The following is a 20,512-nucleotide window of genomic DNA, read 5'->3' on the forward strand; positions in this document are numbered from 1 at the left end:
AAAGGGTCAGAGTTTCAAATCACACCTGCTCCCCTTAAATTGTTGCTCTCGGCGAAAGCAAGCCAGTCCAGGCAAGCAATAAATGAACCTGAATTGTTATTTACAGCCCTCTGCACATTCACAAGAAAGACTTTTAGGTAAAAGAACACTTGGCATTTATATGTTGCTCAATTGCTTTAAAAAATTAAAATAAAGAAGAAAAAGAAGCAGGATCTTCCATGTAGTCCATACAGAGCCAAACACGAGTAAGACCGTGCCAAAGAGTAAGAACGTTTTTTAAAGAAACGTAGCAATGTTGGACTTACAATGTACACACGGTGCTGGTGTTTTTCAAGTCTAACAAGAACTGACGTGATTAGCTTGTTGACTAATAGCTTTGTCCCCGATGCATATGGCGTTCTGAACTTTCATTCAGGGGTTCTGCACGTCAGGAACTTGAAGATGGAGCACCAGGTGGGGTTGAGCGGGGAATGTCAATCGTAACATGTGTCAGTTCGACGCAGGTGCCGCTTATGAGGCTATAGCATGCTTATGTAATGCAGAACAACGTGCTTGAGAGTTATTACGAATCCAGAGGTATTTGCATTTCATGTTTAAACCAGTTCCTGACCTCTATCAGTCACATATTGGCAATATTTTAGGCAAACCATCCAGAAAACAATTCAAAACATCTCATTTTTTGCAGCTGTAGGGATTGAGTTTCAGGCAGATTATGGGTATCAACTTTCTGACCTTTTGGCAATGGCAGAAAGGAAACAGGCTGTCGTCGGCTGCTTGGGTTTGTTTGTCGTCCCGAACGAAAGTTGCGATAATGAACTTCAGATGCCATTGGAAAGCTAGGTGTGCTGGCACTGCCAGGATGCTGAGGTGGCACTTTGAGTCAGAGCAACAAATATCCACTTACTGAATTATGCTTTCCACAGCCCGTTTGGGAAAGCAGAAAAAAAACATCATCTGCATCTCAGTATGCCTCGGCATCAGACGCGACGAGAACAATGGAACGGAGACGTGACCAATCTGCTTCCATTTAGAAGAGAGCATTTGGCCTGGAGATAAAGCACTCCCATATGACTTGTTCTCTTCTGCCTTAAAGTTATTAATTGGAAGCAAGTCAGTTGATTGTGATGTTCCAAGCGCTGTTGGTTGCTGATGTTAGACCGAGTGTGGGGAAGAAGAGAATGACTGCGCTAAGGCCTACTGACAGTTCATTTCCAGAATTTTCCACACGAGAAACATGTGAGTTGAGGCATTAAAACAAAACATGATCTCATGCTGAATCTGAAATATTTTAAAATGATAATTTAGCTTTTTTTGGAGGCTAGGTTGTTCTTTTTTTTATTTGGATGCCAAAAATTTAATTTAGGTGTCCAGTGAAAATGTTTTTTTACAGAAAATAACAAAAATTCACACAATGGTAAATGGTAAATGGTAAATGGCAAACCCAATGGTTCAAACATTGTACCCTGAAGGTGATGCCGTGTCTCAGGAGGATAATGCACCAATACACACAACAAGACTGGTGACACAGTGGTTTAATGAACATGTAAGTGAAGTTGAACTCCCATGGCCTGCACAGTCACCAGATCTCAATATCATTGAGCCACTTTGGGGTGTTTTGGAGGAGCGTGTCAGGAAACATTTTTCTACACCAGCATCACGTAGTGACCTGGCCACTGTTCTCCAAGAGCAATGGTTCAAAAACCCTCTGGCTACTATGCAGGACTTGTATTTGTCATTCCCAAGATGAAATGATGCTGTATTGGCCTACTAATTGTGGTCTAAAACCAGGTGTTTCAGTTTCATTGTCCAACATCTGTATATCCAGGGCCTAAAACTAACTTTTTGCCACACCTGCCAATGGTGACGTGATAAAATTTACCGGCCAATTTATTTATTTATTTATTATTTTTTACCGGCCATGAAACTCTCAAATACAGGCAGTTATTACTACTACAATGACTAAACATATTTACAATGTTTTTGTCTCTATCAAATGCGTTTTTCTTTAAATTTACCTATTAATTATAGCCATTCAACTTTACAGTATAACTGAAAGCCATTCTTTTTAAGATCTAATAGGCTCTGAAATACATAACTTTTTGTTTTAAAAGTGATTTTAAAACAATCTTCACATAAACTATAAATTGTATATGCATAAACTGTACAGATTAACCTTTATTTAAGGTACAAAAGTTAGTCAGCGACAACAGCAGTCGAGTAATGATTACTCTTTTTCTTTTGTTCTTTGATTTCAATCAATGTCAAACTTCAGCTTTCACTTTAAAATCAGCGCTGTTTCTTTAAAACCTGATGCACGTGACATGGATCTGACACATATACAATATTCTCCCAACTCTTTACGGTCATTTAAAACTTTAAAATGTATTTTTCTGTCATTCTCGCTAATGACAGAACAGCTAATCACAATCATCTTGTCTTCGGAAAAGATTATTTTATTCGCTTATGTCAGAAACATGGATCTCTTTAAAAACAGGCTGTTGTTATCACTACATTGCAGTGTTATATGTTTTTACTCGCATTTGTATATATATATATATATATATATATAGAAATGACAGATTGAGTATTACAATAGCTCAAATGTGGCATTCTATCTTAACATGAGCAGTTTTTGTTTACAAAAACAAGAGGGGAAAGAAAATAATTATTTCATTACATCAGTCTAAGATTTCAGACATGGTATTAGGACTGGGTACTGTTCAAAAATTTTCATTATCTATACTGATATAGAAACAGATACTGATACCTTGACTTCCATACTGGTTCCTGAATGACGCTTTTTTTTATACCAATTTTAATCCAAAAAAATTATCTCCAAAATTTGGAATTAGTAACGGAGGCTCGGGCTCAGCTGTTCAACTGTCAACTTTAGATTTTACAGAGTTTGAAAGTAGTTCTGCACAAAAGAGGGCTTTCAAAGACACTCCGTTGTTATTTAGTGTATGTAATTACACACTTGTGCCATCAAACTCAATGCAATATTAAACTCGTACACGTGAAATATGGCTATATATCGATCACGAGTGTGATATATACAGTAAAAAATGCCCCGTATGTGTTTTGTCTCATATTTATATTTATATATATATATATATATATATATATATATATATATATATATCACACGGGCAGCAAGAGCAATATGACACATGTGCTGATTTTGTCCTGATCTGTCATGAGCTGAAATGTGATTTTATACAACAGTTCAGTAAATAAGAAGTTAACACATTGTGTTATATTTTAAACACTATATTATGTGTTTTTGCTCAATTTTGCAGAGAACATATTACCTTTGAAGCCACAGCAGAATTGTTGCGCATCTCTCAGCAACACAGCGCTGTTCAGTTTCTGAATGAATCCACGTTTTGAATGAATCATGTGAATCAATGATTCAAAAGCCTGTTTATAGAGAGAGCCATTTACTTCATTCCTGAATGAATCAACCGTTTAAGTGAATTGAATCAAATGAGTAAATGACTCATAAAGATATTTACCACCACCTGATGGCAGATTTAGATTTTATTTTGTGTATAATTTCATTAAGAAAATAAATATATTTTACTTCAGGTATTTTGAAGACTGTTGGTAACAAAGCTGTTTTGGTTACCATGACTTTCATTATATGAACAAAAAAACAAAACAAAACAAAACTGAGATTCTTCTCAAATTATCTTGTTTTATTTTCCATAGTTTATGTTTGCAGCCTAAATGTTTATGTCTAACACATTTTATGTTGAATCAAATAAAATATTTCTTTCTAAAGCTACAATTTGTAATGTCTACTTGATACTTTCTCATTTAACACAAAAATAGCTTTAAATAATCTTTTTAAAATCACAAATTTATGTTGTGATTAATTAGATTAATTAATCGACACATCATGCAATTAATTAGATAAAAAAAATTAATCAACTGACAGCCCTATTATATTTATAATGAATAGGTTTCGTACCAAATGGTGCTAAAAAAATAATACTTCTGTAGTTTAGTTGCATCAGATTTGGTACAAACAGGCATCATGAGTACTTCATGAGTTTTTGTATGAAAATGTTGAATAAAAGCATGTTTACACCAAGGACAATAACTACAATGATACATAACTACACTGTAAAAAAAAACAATTTGTTGAGTCAACTTCAAATAATTTGTTACCCGGCTGCCTTTAAATTTTAAGTTCAGTCAACTCAAATAAGTTTATTCAACTTGAAATGTTAAATTATGCTAAGTGACAACTTAGATATTTGAGTTGATTCAACTTAAAATTTTAAGGCAGCTGGGTTACTTACCCAGCTTTTAAGTTTAACAAACACAAATATTTGTTGTTAATAATAGTTGTCACTTAGTACAACCTTAACATTTCAAGTTGACTAAACGTGTTTGAGTTGACTGAACTTAACATTTTAAGGCAGCAGGGTAACAAATTATTTTAAGCTGACTCAACAAATGGTGTTTTTTTTTTTTTTTTTTTTTTACACTGTATAATGTTTTAATAATCATTCTAATTCTATAATAATACAGAAGTCCACACGGCAACTAAATCACTTTCAGAATGATTTTTTTCCAAAATAAGTAAAAATCCACCAAAGAGCTTAAGCACTTAAAGCAGCAACTGAAAACTGCAGTATGTGCTTATAATACACATGAATGTTATGGTCCATTGTTTGAAGACTAATATTGACTAATATATCTTTATAGTTATCATTCTTGGTGTGAATGAGATTTAATATAAAAATACCTTTTTAATTAGAATTTAAATTAGAATGTAATATCCCAACCTTGACAAAATACAAGAACAACAAATGTTGACTGGTTTACTGTACAGCCTGGAAAGCCAGATAAGTGATACAGATCATTAAAAAATGACAGAGCACAATATATAATTCATAACGCTTGTTCCTTCCAATTGTTTTGAAAAGACACCACGACGCCTTGACTTCACTTATTCGCACTCTCCTGCATAAATCACTCGATTCGTCCTCCTTTCAATGATCAGATGATCCATTCATCACATCGCTCGACTCCTGCGAACACACACACACACATCGCAGCGGCTGATTTATGACCGTTAAACCTCCTTCAGCGCATTTAAAATTTCATGAATTAACCAACTTACTCTGGAGTATCTTTTCCAGCCCTAATAGGCCCTGAAGACCAACTGCACACGCAACTAGAATATAATTTGGACGAACACAGTGGCCATTATATTGGTAAAGCACGAGCAATTCTATAGGAATAGGAAAGAAGTGGGAGCGATTTGGACAGTGGAGACAGCGCTCCTAAATGTGGATCCTGCCACATAGATACCCTGGCCACATAGAGACAGAGAATGGACCACAGACCACAGAAACATGCAATTATCCCAAACAACGAGGACTGGCCAAGCTCTTCCCACTGCGATGGACAACAACAGCACACATACATGAGCATGAGCGCAAACACACTCACACACCGAACATACAAGTGCAGCCACTTGACTTGAGCTCTAAATCATCACTTCTATAAATGCCTTTCATAATTATAAACAAAACAAACGAACGCGTGCAGTAAAACAGGGCTTCACAGCCTAGATTTTGGATAGTGACGCAAGAGAGTACCAAGATTATTGTACAAAAGTAAACAAAATTGTAAACAATGTAATGTATTAATACCAAAATACATACATCTTTTACAAATACTAAATTTGACGTATTACAATTAATCGAAACAAACTGTATACATCAATATGTGTTGCAAACAATTAAATGAAATTAGATTGTTTAACTATTTATATGATTCATCATAACTGTCGCAAAAACATGAAGGTGGTACATTAAAAACTGATTTGTTCAAATTAAATTTCTTAAAATTAACAGAATTAAGTCATTATTATTATTATTTGCTAGCACAAACTTAACTCTGAAATATCATTAAATTAAATTAAAAAATGATCTAAAAGTAGAAAATATTGTTTTTATATTATTATATTTTACTCGATAAATGAAATAATTTTAACAACTTTGACATCATATTAATTAATACAGCTAATCATAAATAAAATATATATATATATATGAAAATAATTACAATACAATAAATTTTACAATTAAAATAAACGAACAAAACAACTCTGATATAATGATACGCAATGATACTAAATTTTCATTAGAAGTAAATTTAAAAATTATTTAAAAATGTAAAACATTTTTAGTATTTTTTATATTTATATTACATTTATTTTGATATTATGTTTATTATTTTATTTTTTCACTTTTTCACATTATATTAATTATATAGCTAATCATTAATATAGATAAATCAAAAAACATTCACAATATAACAATATAATATAAAAATTGTTTTATTATTATTATTTTATAGCCCAAACTTAACAACTCTAATATAATGATAGACAGTGATACTAAAATTTCATTAGAAGTAAATTAATATTTTTTATTATTTTATATTTATATATTTTATATTAGATTAGTTATTTCGTTTTTTCACTCATTGATAAATTAAGTAATTTCAACAACTTTCACATTATACTAATTAATACAGCTAATCATATATATATATATATAATATATATATATATTCACACTCTTCTGTACCTCTCATATGTGTTTCATGGAAATAATTAAAAATAATAAAATAAACATGAATAGTTACTTATCCATCATTAAATAATAATAATAATAATAATAATAATAGACAGCAAACTTAACAACTTTAATATAATGATCACAATAATACAAAAATTAATTAATTAAAAATTATTTAAAAATTGAAAATATATTTTTTTATATTTATTTTGTATTATATTTATTATTTTATTTTTTCACTAAATGATAAATTAACTAATTTCAACAAATTTCACATTGTATTAATTATTATAAAAAACACAATATAATATTAAAATATATAATTTAAAAATTGTTTTATTATTATCATTATTATGAACAAACAGTTACTTATCCATCATCCATCATTAAATACTACTACTACTAAATATTATTCTTCTTCTTTTTCTTATTATTATTATCATTATTATAAATCAATATAATATCATAACAATAACAAAATGTATAATAATAGAATTAACGTACTAGACATTTTTAAAAAAATAAATAAACATTGTAATGTATTATTATTCATTTAAATGTATAGCTTCGCAATATTTATTACAATTTTATAATCATCTGTTTTTTATTACTTGTATTTAGCGTGGTTTTTGTTTTTTGTTTTTTCCCCTGGTGTTCTGTGGCTCCATTAGAAAAAAAAACAGACATACATAATATCTCTCCAACCACGTAGCAAACGTCCTGCTCTTGCAACACGTCCTGTAGCAGTCGTCCAGAAACTCCTGCTTGCAGACAGGTTTTTAGTGGTCAGCCTGTAAGCATATGTAGTCATTCCTCACATACCTGCAGCCTCTCACCTTTGAGGTGCGCGTCTGCGCCGCGGCGTGACATAGTGTGCGCTTAGATGCTGAGGATTACCGCGGTATGTTTCATCAGCGCTGGATGACGTCCAGTAATATCTGCCGCAGCTGCTTTTTTCACATGGGCTCGCCCAGAAAGAAGGGGAGTTACGTGATCAAAGAGGAGAGAGAGGCTTTGGGGTTTTTATCGAGGCCCACATGTTTCAAATAAGAGCGTCTGCCCGCAAGCTGGACACCAGCGCATTAGCTCGACACGCCAAATAATTTCATCACGCTCACATTTCTTTATATTTCTATCCATCAGTGTATGATTTTGTCTTCATTTCAGCACATTGTATCAGTGGTGTATTACCAAGTCACTGGTGGGTGTACTCATGGTTTTACCACGTATTGTTACAGCACAGAAGCACAATGTTTTTAACTGAGAAATGGCCTAAAATTAAATCAGGGTTATTATACTTAACTAAATCTTTAAAAAAAAAAAAAATAAATAAAATAAAATAAAACCAACCTAACGCTAAAATATAAATAAATAAATAAACTTCTAAAAATAATTATGCTATGTTTTTTTTTTTTTGTTATATAAAATGTTAACTGATATAAAAATAAAAATAGGCATTAAATAAATAGCAAAAAGGCATTCAGTTTATTAGTTAAACTTGACTTACCACAATAACTAAAACTGAAATCAAAATTATTAAAACTAAAACAAATGATAAAAAATACAATTTCTAAAACTTTAAAATTACAATGGAAAACATAAAAAACTAAAAAAACAAAATTACCATTATAAATAAAAAAAAATAGAAAACAATTTTTATTTATTGCAACCCGATGCTATAATAAAATAAAATATAAAAAATATAAAATAAAATAATTAAATGTTTACTGAAATAAAAATAGGCATTAAATAAATAGCAAATAGGCATTCAATTATTAGTTTAACTTTATGTACTATAATAACTAAAAGTGAAATCTAAAATAATAAATAATAAATAAACAATAACATGATAAAATAATACATTAAAATGAAAACCATAAAACTTAAATATGATTAATATATGAATACAAAATTAACAGTGTTAATTATCATTAGAAGTAAATAAAAAACAATCAATCATATTTTTGAAAATAGAAAAGAATCTTTATTTATTGGCACCAATGCTAAAATAAAATAAAATAAAATAAAATAATGATTTTAATTATTTTATTTTAACTGAAACAAAATAAAAATTGGCATTCAGTAAACATCAAACAGGCATTAATTCTGAAATCAAAATGATTAAAACTAAAACAAATGATACATGATAAAAACAACAAATTAAAATGAAAAACATAAAATGTAAAACTTAAAATATGAATAAAACATATACTAACAATATCTAAATGATAATGAACTATCATTAGAAGTAAATTTAAATAATTAGATATAGAAAATCTGTATTTATTGCCACCCAATGCTAAAATAAAAAAATAAAAAATAAAATAAAACAAAATAATAACAAATTAATTTTATTATTTTATTTTAACTGAAATAAAAATAGGCATTCAGTAAATATCAATAGGCATTCAATTATTAGTTTAACTTGTTGTAGTACAATAACTAAATCTGAAATCAAAACTATTAAAACTAAAACAAATGCTAAAAATTATTAATTAAAATGGAAATGTAAAACATAAAAACTTAAAGTATGAATTAAAAAAGTAATGAATAAATATACTAAATAAACATACTATACGAAAAATATACTAAATTACCATTCGAAGTTAAAAAAATAATAATAAATAAAAATATATATATATATAAAACAATCTTTGGAGTGTATTTTGGACCAATGAAATTTGACTGTGGGCGGAGCCATGTAATGCAACAAAAATAGTAACAAAGTGACAACCAAAGAGTTTGCTTGTCAAATGAACATAAAGAATGGATTTTTTGATTATTTATTGTTGGCAACAGGTTACCAGCACAGGTTTTTAAACATGAATTGGTTACGCTAAAATAATAAAACAAAATTTAACATTGAAGTACTTGCTACAACTGCTGTGTTTTAAACAAAAGCCGTCATCTTCACCTCCCATTCCAGGTAGATTTATTAAATGTACGTGTCACTGACACTGCACAGTTTCTGTCATATCAAACTAAAACAGCTCTTTTAGCCTCTTCTACTGTGTTATCGCAGCTCTTCTCACATGGACACTGTGTCCTGAGCTCTGGGGGACAGCCAGTTCTGTCCTGAATCACAATTGTTCCTCCATTTCTCACCTTTTTAACGACAGACTTTAAGAGATTTAACTTACCCTCAAGCATTCAATGTGCATTCAATTACATCAATTGACTTTGCCGCCATCTTTGAGGAACACCGTCAGAGCTCCATATGTTGATGAGTGGAAGCAGAGATGTTCAGTTTAAGGCGACATGATTCATGCTGTAATGCTATAAAGATGAAACAATCCATGAGACCAGAGTACATTTGACTAGCGCTCTAGTTATGTGTTATATAAAGTGTGATCTCAAAGTTGAACTATTGGTCAAAGTGTTGGCAAATATTCATTTAAATGCAGTGTAATCATTGGAAGTCAATAGAAAGACTTCAAGTTTGCTCAAATTCTTTGATGAATAGAGAGTGAGCAGCATTTATTTGAAATAAAAAGTCTTTTGTAACATTATAAATGTGTTTACTGTTACTTTTGATCAATTAATGCAACCTTTGCTGAATAAATATGGAAGCCCGTTTCCGCCACGGAATAAAAAATGTAAAAAGGTTTTTGTGACTTTTTACCTCACAATTCTGATTTTTTTTTTCTCTGAATTGCATGGTATAATATATAACTCATAATTGCGAGAAACAAAGTCAGAATTGTGAGATATAAACTTGAAACTGCGAGTTATAAAGTCAGAATTGTGAGATAATCATCATGCAATTCTGACTTTATAACTCACAAATGCGAGTTTAAATGATGAATTCTGAGAAAAAAAGTCAGAATTTTGCAATTGCGAGCCTTTATCTCACGATTCCGACTTTATAACTTGCAATTGCGAGTTTACATAAAAATTCTGAGAAAAAAAGTCAGAATTGCTATAGACTTTATAACTTGCAATATCAAGTTTATATCAGGCAATTCTGAGAATTCAAGTCAAAATTGTGACTTTATTTCTTAAAATTGCGAGTCAATATTACAAATTCCGAAAAAAAAGTCAGAATTGCTAGATAGACTTTATAACTCGCAATTGAGTTTATATCACACAGTTCTGAGAAATAAAGTCAGAATTTCAAGTTCAGTTCTCAAAATTCAATCCCAGTTTATATTACGAATTTTGAGGAAAAAGTCAGAATTGCGATTTTATAACTCGCAACTGCGAGTTTATATGACAAATTCTGAGGAAAAAAAGTCAGAATTGCTACAGACAATAACTCACAATTGCATCATCATGCAATTCTCAGAAATCAAGTCAAAATTGCGAGTTTTTCTCTCAAAATTGGGAGTAAATATTACGAATTCTGTAAAAAAAAAGTCAGAATTGTGATATAGACTTTATAACTCGCAACTGCGAGTTTACATTACGAATTCTAAGAAATAAAGTAAGAATTGAGAGTATATTTCTCAAAATTGGCAGTCTATATTATGAATTCTGAGAATAAAAAGTCATAATTGTGATAGATTTTATAACTCACAATTGCATTTCTGAAAACTCAAGTTAAAATTGCGAGTTTATTTCTCAAAAATTGCGAGTTTATATTACGAATTCTGAAAAAAAAAAAGTCCAAATTGCTATAGAGTATAACTCACAATTGCAAGTTTATATCATGCAATTCTGAGAAATCAAGTCAAAATTGCGAGTTTTTCTCTTAAAAATTGGGAGTAAATATTACCAATACTGTAAAAAAAAAAAAAAAAGAATTGCAATAGACTTTATAACTCGCAATTGCAAGTTTATTTCTCAAAATAGCGAGTTTAGTTTATCTCGCAATTCTTACTTTATAACACAATTGTGAGTTTATATCACACAATTCTGAGAAATCAAGTCGAAATTGTGAATTTATACTATGAACTTGGAGAAAAAAAGAGAACTGCGATAGATTTTATAACTTGCAATTCAAGTTTATGTCATACAATTCTGAGAAAAAACAGTCAGATTTGGGATAGAATATAACTCACAATTGCGAGTTTATGTCACGCAATTCTGAGAAATAAAGTAAGAATTGCAAGTTTATTTCTCAAAATTGCCAGTCTGTCTCACAATTCTTACTTTATAACTCACAATTGTGAGTTTATATCACACAATTCTGAGAAATCAAGTCAAAATTGCAAGTTTATATTATGAATTTTAAGAAAAAAGCCAGAACTGTAAGATATAAACTTGCAATTGCAAGAAAAAAGGCAGAATTGTGAGATTAAATGTCGCAAATATCTTTTTATTTATTTATTTTTTATTTTATTCAGTGGTGGAAGTGGGCTTTTTATTGAATAAAAGTAATAATTTCTTTAAAATAAAAAAAAAAAAAAAAAGATAATAAAAAATCTGTCACTTCACTTTAATGTGCCATTGTTACACTAAAATTACACAAATTAGTGTTGAATAATATTACCAAATTACTAGTATTACTTAAGAGTAACAGGTTTATGCTTTTGTTAGTGTTAGTTTTATGTAATTGTGCATAATTTAAAAAGTTGCGAAGCCGTACTACAACACATTAAAATTAGCAAAAAACAACAAAAACAACAAAAAAACATATTTCAAACCATAAAAACAAAAACTCTGATTGCATTACATGTCAGTCAAACGATCTCTTCCTGTCTCAGTGGGCGGTTCTTTGCCAGAAAATGCTGTAATGTGGACCAGACTTGATGCCTCTAGTCAAAGTCTGGGTACATGAGACTACACTGTGCTTAAAAACATCCTTCTATCCTGACTATATAGCACCTCCACCCTCAGCATACTGTGCAAAATATACATTAGGGAAAACTGATTGAAAACAGATAATTCTCTTGCTGACAGGAGCCATCAAAGCTAAATAATACACACTAGATGACCACTGACAGACATAATCAGGTCACTGTCAGTTCTTCCACTGATCTAATATCAGTCCCTTTAGTTCTGCATGAATACCTGTATTAAACAGCGCGTCTGAAGTATATGAGTTTTCCGTTGACGTTAACGTCTTCCTGCGGAATCACGTTTCAAGCGCTGAGAGCGCTTTAGATGGATCTCCACCTCCGTGGAGAACTAATGACACGATCTATCTGTCAGTAAATGCAATAACTGTGGCTGTCACTCAATAGCGAGGTCCCGCCCCCTCCATGCCCCTCTACTCACCCTGGAGCCTTCCAGACCTGTCAATAACCCTTAAGACGAGGAGGAGGGGAGGGATTTTAAGAGGTGAAAGACAAATATCTCTCTCAGCATGACACTGAGTGGTGGATTTTCCCTCATGTACTGCACGACTAGATTAAACCTTAAGACAGCGTATACAATGGAGGAGTCAATAACTACAGCGGCTCAGAATGCAGGCCTCCAGGTTGACAGAAACATAAGTAAACGCCTCTGAGGCTGTTTATACAAGACTGGAATGATAAAGGTTAAAGTTCTGTAACTCGAACATGGTTGTGATCAACCACTTAGGCTTTGCTGCAGTCTGGGGTGCTTGAAAGGTAATATGAACTCATCTGTCAGCCAAAAAGTGTACAACAAAGATTACTGTAATGCTTTTTACAAGAAATACTAGTATTAGTTTAATCTTTCCACCTCAAGATTTTGCATATTACTCCATTTGTTACTTGCCATTTCTCTGTCGTTAATTTAGAAATGTTCTAGCAACTTCTGAGTGAAAAGAGTTTCTACACCATTGTTGTTCTGCGTAACAGTAAGGAAATATTAGATCTCTTGTCCACAAGTCACATGATTTCAGATATAATTCCTGACTATTTATGCACAACTAATATAGATATAGCCTATATAATAAAATGACATTTTTTGCTGATCATCAGGGTTTATTGTCCTTTCCTTCATTTTTTTTTCCCTCATCTTTCTTCCTTTTTTTCTGGTTTCGTTTTCGTTCCTTGAAATGGTTCAGAGCCCTGCTTTATAACTCACAATTTCTCAAAACTGAGTTTATATTGATTATATTGAAAAAAAGTCAGAATTGCAATAGATTTCATAACTTGCAACTGGGAGTTCATATCACACAATTTCTCAAAATTTCTCTGACTTCGTTTCTCTGAATTGCTCATTTAATTAACTGTATTAATTGCAAATTTATCTCAATTCTGAGGAAAAAAATGCGTAATTGATGTAATTCATGTAATCTCAGAATTGCAAGGAAAAAAAGGGAGGATTGTGAGATAAATTGTTGCAATGTCCTTTTTTATTTTTTTCAGTGGCGGAAACAGGTTTCCGTAGAATAAAAGTTTTTTTTTTTTTTTTTTTTTCTGGTTTTCATTTTTCATTCCTTGAGCCAGTCCAGAGCTTTATAACTCACATTATAAATATTACATTATGATTTATAAGGAAAAAAAAAAAGTCAGAATTGCAATAGATTTTATAACTTTATAACTTGCAGTTGAGAGTTTATATTATGAATTATGAGGAAAAAAAGTCAGAATTGCAGTAGGCTTAATAACTCACAACTTGCAATTCTGACTTTATGACTCAAATTGCAAGATTATATCATGCAATTCTGAGAAATAAAGTCCGAATTGCAAGTTCATTTCTTAAAATTGCATGTTTATGTCTTGCAATTCTGATTTTATAACTCACAATTGTGTGACGCCACACCAACAGGCATCTGAGAATGGCCTGATTTGAAAAAGGGGATATTATTTTTTACAGAATAATTAAAATCCACTGCATGGATTTTATCATTATAGGGTAGATGTGTTCAAACGTAAAAGTGAACTTAGCATCCGATGATCCCTTTAACCACTTTATGTCAAAACAAGATTTGAAATGGCATGCAAATCAATGGCATTCTCTGTGGGAGTTTTTAGTGAGTAATCAGCATAGTGAAATTTCAAGTAAATCTCTATGACCAATATTTACTGAGCTTTGATGACTGATGATCCGAAAAATGCACAACTAGTTAAAAGTTAACTTAAAAAGAACAGCTTAACGCAAGTTCACAAATAAAATATATACTTTGAACTGTTACTGCCTTGAGTTAATATTTTGGAATAAATGTAAAATGAATAAAAACACTAACTTGATGAGATTCATACTTGGCTGATACGTCTGATAGTGTAAGTAATGTTTATTTAACCAAGAAAATGTGACTAGGACATGACTGTATATTTGATTTAAAAAAAAAAATGCAGAACACCACCGCACACCACTGCTTTGTATAACACTTGTTCTTGCAATTAAAAAAAGAAGGAGGAAAAAAAAAGAAGTAGTAGTAATGTGACTGTGGTGTAGCTTGTTTATAGCCTGCATTTAGCTGCTTTATACTTCTGGGGATTTGTTTAAAACATCAAAATTCAAAGCTTATTTGTGAATATTACCATGATAAATTAACTGTCTAAGAATCATGAACTTTTATTGGTCACAGAGGTTATTATCTGCAAAAGTCCTCTTCTTTTTATTATTATTAAGAACTGACTTGCATAAGCTAAACCTGAACAGTGAATGAAGTGAGAGATTCACAAAAAAAAATGTATACCACTTTTGAGCATTTCAGCAGAAAAAAACTGCAACAACAGCACTAAAAAACAGAATAAATATGAATAAATAAGAATCGCAATCTCAGTATATTTCTGAGTGAATTCCCCTGAAGACTTCTCTCAAATCCCATGCAAGCACAAATCTCTGCCATTGAAGTTACAATCATTTAACCTCTAACCCTCACTTAAAGAGTTCTCAGACTGTCAACATGAACACACACGTTCTCCCAGCCTCCTCACCCGCCTAAAACAGCACACATTTTATTTTCTTCCCAAGCCACAAGAGTGCGTGAATGATGTGCCCAGCAGAAAGCCTGTTTTCTTAAGTTTGATGCTGCTGTCCTGCTTTGAAGCCTGTTTTCTCATAGACAAGTCAGCGACACCCTAACTAGACATGACATATTTCTGCTGAAATAGGGTCCCCAACAGGGCACGGCTTATTAATAGATATTTTTCACTCCAGCCAGTGCATTCCTCAACACAAAGCCTCACTTTGAAGACAAGATGGATCGCAGCAGATAACTTAACGTATCTGACATATGGGAGACAGATTGTGCTTCGTAGGAGCGTGAAGATGTCCAACTTTTTGACTGTTTTGAAAAAAACGGATTGAGTACATACATGAGTTCACATGTATGTTGATTAAGATCTGTAAACATTTGATGGCACGATAAAAAATCATTTTTTTGCAGACAGTGATGTGTGGGATGTTAATACATAGTAATAATACTGTAATAATACAGTAATAACAGTCCTGTCACTGACGTCGTCGGTCTGTCAACAGGGTCTGCAGCTTAACCTCTGGCCTCGTTCTTTGATGAGCTCACATGGGTGTGTTCACCGTTTCTCTCAACTAGACTTTATGAAGAACATTCCATACCCTGACGCTTTTGAGGAAAAAGGTTCCAAATTGAGACTTAATTAAACAAAATAAAGTACTCAACTAAATACATACAAATAAATTTGCTGTCATATTTAACTATTATATACATGAGTTAAGGGGTTTTAAATATATTTAATTTTGAATCAATACATTGATTACTGAGGCAAAAAAATAAATACATTCACCAATGACTATTACAGTGAGCTACATATATATGGCAGCAGCTAGAACAGTTCAGTCCTACAGTGACTGCGGTTTGTGTCATAAAATGAAATCCTTTGAACTTGCAATGGCCGGAACAAAATATGTAAATAAATGTAAAACACATAATCTTTATTTATCAGACCCACGCCAGACAGATGGATCAGCCCACCTGGGAATCCTGCCGGCTCTCCAGATGTCCAATCCGTTGCGATCTGCAGGCCAGATCTGAATGAAAAGAAGCATGAGTGTCTCCCTAAAACAGAAGAAAAAAACTTAAAATTAATATTTTCCTACATTAATCAGTCTGAGATTTTTTTTTGCCAACAAAACAAAACAGCAGCACTATAAGAAAGATTGCCAAAAATGGAAACCATTACAGCTCTCTGATCTGCAAAGTACTTACAGTGCAAATACTGTATGCTAACAACCAAGTTTGGTGCCAATGACCTTTGGTCAATTGAAATGTAAGAATCATACATGTTTGATCATGTCACTGATGCACAACTTAAAGTTCAGTATCACACATAGACCTGTAATATAGAGCAAAAGCTGTATGGACCACTTTTTTAATGACGCTTTTATGTGTTTTGTCTTCAACGGAAAAACCTGCTTGAAGATTCTCAAATGTTCAAATTTGTTCCACAAACAGACGCAAAACAACATGATGGTGAGAAAATACCCAATTAACTCTGCTATTTTCCTGTTTATTCATTTTCATGTCACTACCGAAACTACAGAGTGTATGTTTTAGTCAGCGCTTAATTTGTAAATCAATAATTGCTGGATCCTTTTAACAGCAGTTAAAAGGCGATGTGACTGACACTTACAATACAAGTTCAGTTTTCCCGGAACATTCAGTGTCGTCACTAAACGGTGATGCCACAACTGTAAGAGCATCATTTACAAGTTTCTGCATGGGCCTAACTACAGCCTATGGCACAGGTTTTGGGGTCAAAAGTAGGTCACCAGGATGAGGGAAAATGAAAAAACGGAAAGGAAACGGAGAACCGAGATGATAGAAAGTGCATTCTGTTTGCTTTATTTTACAAAAGCACAAATATTCTCTTTTTTGTGAGTGTGCAAAAATAAAAGTAAACATTGCAGTTATGTCTAACTCTTATCTGTATGACCAAAAATAGTGGAGTATTTTACGTTTATTATTTGATCACGCCTCTCACACACACACACACACACACACGTGCACGCCACATATTCTAGCAATTCAAACTTGACATCACAGTTTGTACATTATCAAAATAAAATACAGACCAAACATATAAAAGGTTACACTGGTTAATTTAATCTCTAGTCTAGTATAACCAGGGACATGGTCATGTGAAGAGGATGATTTTTTTCCAAAGCCTAGTCTACATTATAAATAATAGTTTATCATTCAAATAGATTGCGAATATGTAAACAATTGGATTTGTGCTGAATTACAGAGGTACATGACCCCAACGCCTGGTACTTTAAGTTTGGCTTTGTTTTGGTTTCTTAGTTTTATATATTTTTTCATTGTTCTGTTCTGAATACTGTAACATTTAAATGATTTGTTTTGGAGCTAGGGGAACTAATGTATAGCTATGTTTATAGTGTTTATAATGTTTATACATCGTAATATTTCACTTAATATCATTACACTCTGTCTAAAAATTTCACTGCTCACTAAACAATATGTTTTGCGAGCAGTGCACGTTTGGAGAGAGTGGGTTAGGCAGTAAGCACCAATCAATGAGAGCGATTTTGAACTTAACGCTGATTGGTCAAAAATGTTGAGGACCAATACATGACCTCCAAATTCATCTCCATAAACCCGCGCTTGCTCTGCACACACACACTGTCACAATCTTATGCACTTGTTAATGCTGGATCTTTAAAAACAATTACCGGAACACAAAAATCCAAAATCTGACATTTTCCGCAACAGGATCCGGCTTAAATTAAGCACTGGTTTTAGTACATTGGCTGAAACTGATTTTAACTACACTCCTACATTTCTGATCAGGAAATATTTATTTGTCTCTCTCTCTCGGAACTACAAGGTAAGTAGATAGGCTCCATCACTTCGAGGTAAACATGCTCAAAAGTAAAGGTTTGTAACTTAAAGAAATGTCACTACCGAACACCTTTTTCTGCAGTTAAGCACGCTTTTTTTGGGTGCTATTCCATAACATTTAGTTTTTATATATGTATAACTGTTCAGAGCTGTGCTAGCTAACCATGTGCTCATTAGCATCTTTGAGCTAGGCTCAAAAGTATATAAAATTGGGATGTTTTTTTTCAAAAATAAAGGATAGCAAATTATCCTTTATTTTGGTTCAATGTAAATTCAAACTAATAAATCCTTAACTTTGAAATCAGTATGATTATTTTTTTGCTTTTTACAAAGAAAAACTGGATTCAAAATACGACAAATCTCATAAATTACATTTGAAATATTGTTAAAATTGCAACTTTTATTGATTAAAAATTATATTTACAAGGAAGATTCAAGCAAAATCTTAATAGGTCAATTCAATCCTTCTTATCGAATTATACATTATTGTGTTTCGGTAGTGATAAATTTGAGGAGAGGACAAATATTTCAAAACGTTCTGAAAATACAATATGATAATTAACTGCACAATTACTAGAAATGTGTACCTCGGATATTATACAGTTTGCATACATACAGAATTTGTGGAAAATGTTTTGCACATTGACTTTGCAACAATTTACTGACATGATTTGTATATGAGTAGACCCTTAAAATTGATTTTCATTGTCGCAACCTAATGTTTTAAGGTTTATTTAGCTATATTAAACAATTTGTATACTTTTTAAAATGTTGTTTACTAATTTAATATTTTCCTTTTTGTACAAGCAGTTGTAAAATTTCAAAAAGAAATACTGTTTCTACCTCGTTCATTAATTTGAGTATAAGTTTAAACTGTGTTATGCATAATGAAGGCAGTGTTTTCCTTTACGCCAAAATGTTTTGAAACAGTAGACGTCTAAATGTCCTTTCTGGCTCTGAAGTTTTTCAAAGTCCTTTTGTGGCTTCCAAACCCCATGTCTCTGGCCTATACTCACACTCTATTTATGCAAGAAAATGAAGTTGAACACTTGGCCCCTCCTAAATCTGTAAACTACAATTAAGCTAAATTCCAAGTTTATTTCCAAACGCCGTCCTTGTTCCAGACCATGTGAGAGGCTCGAGTCTAAAATTATAACACTTTAGGTCAGGCAGCCTTTGGGTCAGCCAATTCCTCTATCATCTTTCCTTCCACGCCGGTCTCTGAGTCTGAGAAGTGGTTAAACATACTTGTGTCATCTGTCACAGGCAGACACACTCAAGAACTTGATTTAAAAGACATATATGCAGATGATGTGATTGCATCTGGCGTCAGTCCACACTGTTCTCCTCTATCAGTAAGAACGGCCTGGGTTTTGATTGACAGACGTGTAATTGGGAATCAGTGTCACCGTGTCATTTCACAGAAATGTTGTCTTTACTATGGCGGTCCGTAGTCAAAAAGGAGAAAATAAGATTTACATCTGACGAGGGAGGAAGGGAGTGTGAGGCCTGGATTATGCCTTCATCGCTGTGGTTAGAGAGGACAGTTGCGTGAAGGCGAAGCATACATGTGCCGTCACAGTCACACTGTCTGCTACAGTAAATTATATGGATTTTGAAAAATATATGTATTCTGGCTATGGCTAGGTTTTTACATTTACATTTTTTTAATGAAACTATAGAGTATCCATCTATCTATCTATCTATCTATCTATCTATATTAGTCATTTAGTGGCAAGAAGACAAACTGTTGCAAATAATATGATTCAGATACGTGATCTCATATCTACATATCAAAGCACTCAGACTCAAGCACAAGCACGGCTTTGGTGGAACAATAGAAAACACTTTTACACTTTTTGAGGATACCACAAAAGAGCGCAAGTTTTTACAAAGTTTCCATTCAATCGTGTGGTTTTATTGCTTTATTCTTTTTTTTACGATGTTTACTGTTTATTCTGCATCGGCATTAGGGTTCTGAACCTCCCACAAGCTCTCTTACGCCTTCCGGAAGGAATTTATGAGACCAGAGGTTCATGTGCAGCACTGTCATTCCTACAGACGGGAAACCGAGGCGGCAGTTGCCCTGGAGATTAATTACACCTAAACAAGAGGGCAAAGCTTCATAGTGAAGGTCTGCTCTACTTGTGCTGTAATCCACTGGAAATCAAAGAGCTCTGAGATCAAAAAATGAAACACAATACTTCTAAGTGTCGTGTTGTAATCCACATAGCATGCAGCAAGACATGCTTAATCCCATGCAGGTTCA

General features: G+C 32.4%; 1 protein-coding gene across 8 annotated transcripts in view; it reads right to left on the reverse strand.

Moving 5' to 3' along the window:
• Window positions 1-20,512, reverse strand: part of LOC127156969 (zinc finger protein 469) — a 396,695-nt gene that overhangs the window by 126,910 nt on the left and 249,273 nt on the right. For 6 of the 8 annotated variants that reach the window (XM_051100150.1, XM_051100147.1, XM_051100145.1 and 3 more), the window contains one exon: window positions 16,357-16,440. The gene's annotated coding sequence lies outside the window, so the exon portion shown is untranslated. Of the gene's footprint in view, window positions 1-9,206; window positions 9,879-11,509; window positions 15,988-16,356; window positions 16,441-20,512 lie in introns of those variants that run through there. The other 2 variants (XR_007825812.1, XR_007825811.1) reach the window with 2 other exon arrangements.

Source organism: Labeo rohita, chromosome 25, assembly GCF_022985175.1.
Source record: "Labeo rohita strain BAU-BD-2019 chromosome 25, IGBB_LRoh.1.0, whole genome shotgun sequence".
NCBI classification, from domain to species: Eukaryota; Metazoa; Chordata; class Actinopteri; order Cypriniformes; family Cyprinidae; genus Labeo; species Labeo rohita.